Source organism: Arachis hypogaea, chromosome 16 (genome assembly GCF_003086295.3).
Source record: "Arachis hypogaea cultivar Tifrunner chromosome 16, arahy.Tifrunner.gnm2.J5K5, whole genome shotgun sequence".
Taxonomy (NCBI): Eukaryota; Viridiplantae; Streptophyta; class Magnoliopsida; order Fabales; family Fabaceae; genus Arachis; species Arachis hypogaea.
Genome location: NC_092051.1, coordinates 3738807 through 3746338, shown reverse-complemented (window position 1 = coordinate 3746338; position 7532 = coordinate 3738807). Strand labels below are relative to the sequence as shown.

The 7532-nt window shown below is 36.6% G+C and overlaps 1 non-coding gene across 1 annotated transcript; it reads left to right on the top strand.

The window, feature by feature from the left end:
* The first annotated feature begins 232 nt into the window (after window positions 1-232).
* On the top strand, window positions 233-340 carry LOC112760323 (small nucleolar RNA R71). The gene has a single exon (XR_003180769.1). It is a non-coding gene; the product is annotated as a small nucleolar RNA R71 (small nucleolar RNA).
* Window positions 341-7532: the final 7192 nt, after the last annotated feature.

Here is a 7532-nt window from a genome sequence, read left to right as displayed (position 1 = left end):
TGGCATTCAGAGCATCAATTTCAAGAACTTTCTTCTTTTGAGGCGTCCCATTATTTACAGGATTCCTCTCAGAAGTGTACATAAACTGGTTATTAGCAACCATGTCAATAAGTTCTTGAGCTTCTGTAGGCATTTTCTTTAGGTGAATGGATCCACCTGCAGACTGGTCCAGTGACATCTTTGAGAACTCAGACAGACCATAATAGAATATATCCAGAATGGTCCATTCTGAAAGCATGTCAGGAGGACATCTTTTGGTCATCTGCTTGTATCTTTCCCAAGCTTCATAGAGGGATTCACCATCTTTTTGCTTGAAGGTTTGAACATCCACTCTAAGCTTGCTCAGCTTTTGAGGAGGAAAGAACTTAGCCAAGAAGGCCGTGACCAGCTTATCCCAAGAGTTCAGGCTATTTTTAGGTTGAGAGTCCAACCATGTTCTAGCTCTGTCTCTTACAGCAAAAGGGAAAAGCATGAGCCTGTAGACTTCAGGATCTACTCCATTAGTCTTAACAGTCTCACAGATCTGCAAGAACTCAATTAAAAAATGATACGGATCTTCTGATGGAAGTCCATGGAATTTGCAGTTCTGTTGCATTAGAGCAACTAATTGAGGTTTTAGCTCAAAATTGTTTGCTCCAATGGTAAGGATTGAGATGCTTCTACCATCAAACTTGAAAGTAGGTGTAGTATAATCACCAAGCATCCTCCTTGCATTATTATTTTTGGCTTCCATCTCCTCTTCCTTTTCGAAAATTTCTGTAAGGTTGTCTCTGGATTGTTGTAATTTAGCTTCTCTTAGTTTCCTCTTCAGAGTCCTTTCAGGTTCAAGGTCTGTTTCAACAAGAATGTTCTTGTCCTTGCTCCTGCTCATATGAAAAAGAAGAGAACACAAAAGAAAATATGGAATCCTCTATGTCACAGTATAGAGATTCCTTATGCAAGTATAGGAAGAGAAGAATATAAGAAGGAGAAGAGGAAAATTCGAACACAGAGAGGGAGATGGGGTTCGAATTTTTGGGTGGAAGAGAAGTGTTAGTAGATGAATAAATAAATAGAAGGAGATGAGAGAGAGGGAATTTTGAAAATTAATAAATAAAAAAAATAAAATTTAAAGTTAAATTTCGAAAATTAAATTTGAAATTAAATTAAAATTAAAACAATTAGTTAATTAAAAAGGAAATTTGAAAAAGAGGGAAGTATTTTCGAAAATTAGTGAGAGAGAGTTAGTTAGGTGGTTTTGAAAAAGATAAGAAACAAACAAAAAGTCAATTAGTTAAAATCAATTTTGAAAAGATAAGAAGATAAGAAGTTAGAATAGATATTTTAAAATCAAATTTGTGAAAAAGATAAGGTTTAAAAAGATATAATAGAAAGATATGATTAGAATTAGTTTGAAAAAGATTTGAATTTTAAAATCAAAATTAATGACTTGACTCACAAGTAATCACAAGATATGATTATAGAACTTAAAGTTTGAATCTTTCTTAACAAGCAAGTAACAAACTTGAAATTTTTGAATCAAAACATTAATTGTTGATATTATTTTTGAAAATTATGAGATAAAGATAAGAAAAAGATTTTTTGAAAAATATTTTTAAAATTTTCGAAAATAAATAAGAAAAATGAAAAAGATTTGATTTTTGAAAAAGATTTTGAAAAAGATAAGATTTTCAAATTGAAAATTTGATTTGACTCATAAGAAACAACTAGATTTTAAAAATTTTTGAAAAAGTCAATCCAAATTTTCGAAATTTATGAGAAGAAAAAGGAAAATATATTTTTTTTTTATTTTTAACTTTTTAATGATGAAAGAGAAAAACAATGAAAAGACTCAATGCATGAAAATTTTGGATCAAAACTAATGATGCATGCAAGAACACTATGAATGTCAAGATGAACACCAAGAACACTTTGAAGATCAAGATGAACATCAAGACTTATTTTTGAAAAGTTTTCAAGAAAAGAAAACATGAAAGACACCAAACTTAGAAATCTTTAATGCTTGGACTCTAACAAACGAAAAATGCATATGAAAAACAAGAAAAGACATAAAACAAGAAAATGCAAAGATCAAACAAGAAGACTTACCAAGAACAACTTGAAGATCATGAAGAACACATGAACATGATTTTCGAAATTAATGCAAGAAGAATAAAAACATGCACTTGACACCAAACTTAAGATTTGACTCAAGACTCAAACAAGAAACACAAAAATATTTTTGATTTTATGATTTTATGAATTTTTTTTGGTATTTTTTTTTCGAAAATTATTTGAAAAAGAAAAATAAGGATTTCAAAATTTTTAATATGAATTCCAGGAATCTTGCACTCATAGTCTAAAGCTTCAGTCCAGGAATTAGACATGGCTCACTAGCCAGCCAAGCTCTCAGTGAAAGCTCCGGTCCAAAACACTAGACATGGCCAATGGCCAGCGAAGCTTTAGAAGATACCTATCAGGCATATAACAGCTGATACTTCATCTAACTTCATATACTGATAAGTGGAAGCCTCAGTCCAAGAATTAGACATGGCTTTACAGCCAGCCAGGCTTCAACATGCTTCATGAAACACTAGACTTCATTCTTAAAAATTCTGAAGAACATAAATTAATTTGTATATTTTTTTTTGGAACTTTTTCGAAAATTAAAAGAGTAAAAACAAAAACTTAAAATTAAAATAAAGTTACCTAATCTGAGCAACAAGATGAACCGTCAGTTGTCCAAACTCGAACAATCCCCGGCAACAGTGCCAAAAACTTAGTGCACGAAATTGTGATCCCTGGGCGAAATTGTTACTCGAACAATCCCCGACAACGGCGCCAACTTGGTGCACGTTATTAATCTTAAATTCTTTTGTCATTCACAACTTCGATACAACTAACCAGTAAGTGCACTGGGTCGTCCAAGTAATAAAACCTTACGTGAGTAAGGGTCGATCCCACGGAGATTGTTGGTATGAAGCAAGCTATGGTCATCTTGTAAATCTCAGTTAGGCGGATAATAATTGATTATGGAGTTTTCAAAAATAAATAATAAATAAATAAACATAAAATAATGATAGAGATGCGTTCGTCCCTCTGAACCTCTGCTTTCCTGCTGTCTTCATCCAATCAATCCTACTCCTTTCCATGGCAAGCTTTATGTAGGGCATCACTGTTGTCAATGGCTACTTCTCATCCTCTCTGTGAAAATGGTCCGATGCGCTGTCACTGCATGGCTAATCATCTGGAGGTTCTCGATCATACTGGAATAGGATTTACTATCCTTTTGCGTCTGTCACTACGCCCAGCACTTGCGAGTTTGAAGCTCGTCACAGTCATTCAATCCCTGAATCCTACTCGGAATACCACAGACAAGGTTTAGACTTTCCAGATTCTTATGAATACCGCCATCAATCTAGCTTATACTACGAAGATCCTAATATCTCGGACTCGGTCCCCTGTATTAGTAATCTAAGAGATATTCATTCTGCCTTGTTGCATGTAGAACAGAAGTGTTTGTCAGGCACGCGTTCATAAGTGAGAATGATGATGAGCGTCACATAATCATCACATTCATCATGTTCTTGGGTGCGAATGGATATCTTAGAAGCGGAATAAGTTGAATTGAATAGAAAAATAGTAGTACTTTGCATTAATTCATGAGGAACAGTAGAGCTCCACACCTTAATCTATGGAGCGCAGAAACTCTACCGTTGAAAATACATAAGTGATGAAGGTTCAGGCATGGCCGAATGGCCAGCCCCTAAACGTGATCTATATGATCAAAAGATGAACTCAAAATCATAAGATGGTCCAAAAGACGACCATACAATAGTAAAAAGTCCTATTTATACTAGACTAGCTACTAGGGTTTACAGAATAAGTAATTGATGCATAAATCCACTTCCGGGACCCACTTGGTGTGTGCTTGGGCTGAGCTTGAAGTTTACACGTGCAGAGGCTTCTTTTGGAGTTGAACGCTAAGTTGTAACGTGTTTTTGGCGTTCAACTCTGGTTCGTGACGTGTTTCTGGCGTTTAACTCTAGACTGCAGCGTAGAACTGGCGTTCAACACCCTTTTGCGTCGTCTAAACTTGGGAAAAGTATAGACTATTATATATTGCTGGAAAGCCCTGGATGTCTACTTTCCAACGCCGTTGAGAGTGCGCCATTTGGAGTTCTGAAGCTCCAGAAAATCCACTTTGAGTGCAGGGAGGTCAGAATCCAACAATATCAGCAGTCCTTCTTCAACCTCTGAATCTGATTTTTGCTCAAGTCCCTCAATTTCAGCCAGAAAATACCTGAAATCACAGAAAAACACACAAACTCATAGTAAAGTCCAGAAATGTGAATTTAACATAAAAACTAATAAAAACATCCCTAAAAGTAACTAGATCCTACTAAAAACATACTAAAAACAATGCCAAAAAGCGTATAAATTATCCGCTCATCAGCTACTCAGCAAAGGGAAGTGGGAAACTTAATTCATTCTAATTCTCTTTCTTTGTTACATTGATTATTGTTCAAATTTATCTTTCTTCTATTTCGGTCACTTCTCAGGAAAATATGGAAGCTAAAGCAAGCTACCAGAAAGAAGAAGGAACTAGTAACAAGACCATTGTAATGATGGCAAGAAAAAGAAAATAAAAAGTATGTTGTGGTTGAGATCTTCACCAAGAAATGCAAGATGTGGTGAAGTAAGCTCAACCTCTCCATACCAAAAATGGAAGAAGATCCATTCGGTCAGAGGAAGAAGATCCTTGGAGGTATGGCTCGTCTCTGCTTTGTGGTCATCCATCATAGAAGGTAGCTAGAGAGGCTACGTGAAGGAGGAAGCAAAAGTGGAGCAAGAAGAGCTATCATGCATCAAAAACGCATCAAGGGCTAGGAATCCTTCTTGGAGTGCAACTCAAGATGGGTGGCTCGGATTGATAAAGCTTGGTGTAAAGGGAAGACACAGAGGTAATTGCATGTTGGTTTTAGCATTCGGTTATCTCTCCTCTCTCTCTGGCCGAACCGGTTTTTGCATGAAGAAGAAGAAGTTTAGCTTGGTTCAACAGTTTCAACTGTGGAGGCTTCCCCTTCTATAAATAAGGGAGAACAGCCAGGGCTTGAAGTAAGGAGAAAATAGTGAAAGCACAGAGTTCTCATAGCTTCCAAGCTAACAGAAGTTCTTCTCCTTCAATGTATCTCATTTTGTATTTTTCAGTTTAATTTTGTCTGTCTTGAGTCTCATGGAAAAAGGCAAACAGTGAGGTTTGTAAGAAAAAGCCATAGAGCGAAAAGAGGCAGAGTGTGCAAAATTAAAAGAAAAAGCCATAGATGTCCTTAGAGGTCCTTTGTACATCTGTGTTGTGTTTCATGATTCTGTGGGAATCCCCTTGCAAGTTAGGTTAGCACTTTGCAGTTGAAAGCTTGGTAGGTGACCAAGTCAAGTTCAGGATTAGGGTTAGATTCTGGACTTGTCCCGAATAGGAAGGGTAGTTCCTAGGGAGAATTGGTGTATGTAATCAATGAAGATTATAGTGAAATTCCATGATTGTTGTGATGGAGACTAGATGTAGGCTGCATTGCACATGGCAGCCGAACCAGGATACTTCGTGGTGTTATTTTCTCTCTATTCTACTCCATTTCTGTTTCTGCTGCATAGGAGATAAAACCGAAAAATATCTCTTGCTCAGTTACGAGACAAAAATAAAATGTCTCGTGGCTAGGTACGAGACAAAAAGCAAAAGTCTCCTGAAGTTACATCAAAAGGCTAGCAAGCGTTACTAAGCAAAAAAGGGGCTAAGATTCAACCCCCCCTTCTCTTAGCCACTGATAACCATCAATTGGTATCAGAGCTTGGTCTCAAAGAGATCAAGCTTTACAACTTGGAAAAAAGATCCAGATGGCAGAGAATAGTGGCTCAAACCTGGTGTCCTACAATCTGACAGAAGAACAGTCAAGCAACAGGCCTCCTCTTTTCAATGGAAAAACTACACCTATTGGAAGGAGAGAATGAAGATTTTTATGCAAGCAGTAGATTATAGACTATGGAAGATCATCCTAGAGGGTCCTCAATTCCCAACCACCACAAGTGTTGAAGGAGTAGTATCTCTCAATCCCGAAGCCAGTTGGACTGAAGATGATCGAAAAAAGGTGGAGCTCAATGCCAAGGCGATCAACTTGCTCAACTGTGCTATCAGCTTCGAGGAGTACCAACGGGTATCACGATGCACAACGGCAAAGAAAATATGGGACAAACAACAAGTCACTCATGAAGGAACCACCATTGTGAAAAAGACTAGGATAGATATACTGAACAGAGAGTATGAAATGTTTGTAATGAAGGAAGGAGAATCTATTGATGAATTGTTTGAACGATTCAACATCATCATTGTTGGCTTAGATGCTATGGGGATCAAGTATCTTGAATCTGTGCTTGTGAGAAGAGTGTTGAGATGTCTCACAAAAGAGTGGGAAACCGAAGCACTAATAATATCTGAGAGTAGTGGTCTTGACTCTATGACATATGATGACTTGAGAGGAAATTTACTGGCTTTTGAAAACACCTATTTGAAAAAAAGATTCAAAAAGAAAAGGAATAGCTTTTACATCTGTTTCTAACCCCCTGGATGATGAATCCAGTGATAATTCCTCTGAAAATAAATTTGTGTTGCTTGCCAAAAAATTCAGAAAAATGGTGAAGCTCAAGGAAAGAAGCAAAGAAAGCAGTTCAAGAAAGCAAAAGAAAGATTTCAGCAAGGTGACATGCTACAACTGCAAAGAGACTGGGCATTTCAAATCAGATTGCCCTAAGTTGAAGAAAGAAGAGAAGCCAAAGAAGGTAAAGAAGAAAGGACTGATGGCTTCCTGGGAGGACTTGGAAAATGACTCAGAAGATGATGAAGAATCCGAAACCAAGTCCCAACCGTGTCTCATGGCAGATCACATTGAACAGGTAGTATTTCACAACCCTGACACTGAAGATCTTCATCTCATGATAGACCACCTTTCTGAAAAAATTAGATGCTTCTTGCTTAATAATCAAGATCTCGAACAACAAATCACCATTCTTAAAACTGAAATGGCTTTCTCAAAGAAAAATTTAGAGAGGCTGAAACTGTTGTTGAACTTGTTAAAGAAAACAAGCAGTTAAAAGCCCAACTTAAAAGCTGTGAAAGCAATCATTCCGTTGTTGCATATGTAAATTGTTTTAAAGAAAATGAAGAGTTGCTTAAAAAGGTCAAAAGGCTTGAAGAAGACCTAGCCAAGTTCACTCAAAGTTCTGAAAATCTAAATCAATTCTTGGCTAGTCAAAAACCTCTTTATGATAAAGCTAGTTTGGGTTTTCAAAAAAATTTCAAATCTGTTGAAAAACCTTCTTTTGAAAATGTGGCTTCTTCTTCCAATGATGCAAGGTTTCAAAACCCAAAAATTTTTAGCAAAACAGCAACTACAAGATTTTGTAGACTATGCAACTGGAATGGTCACTTTCCCATTCAATGTTTCTTTCGCGAAAGGATGATTGGTAACAAAGTTTGCAAAGTTGTTTTTGACTACAATGGT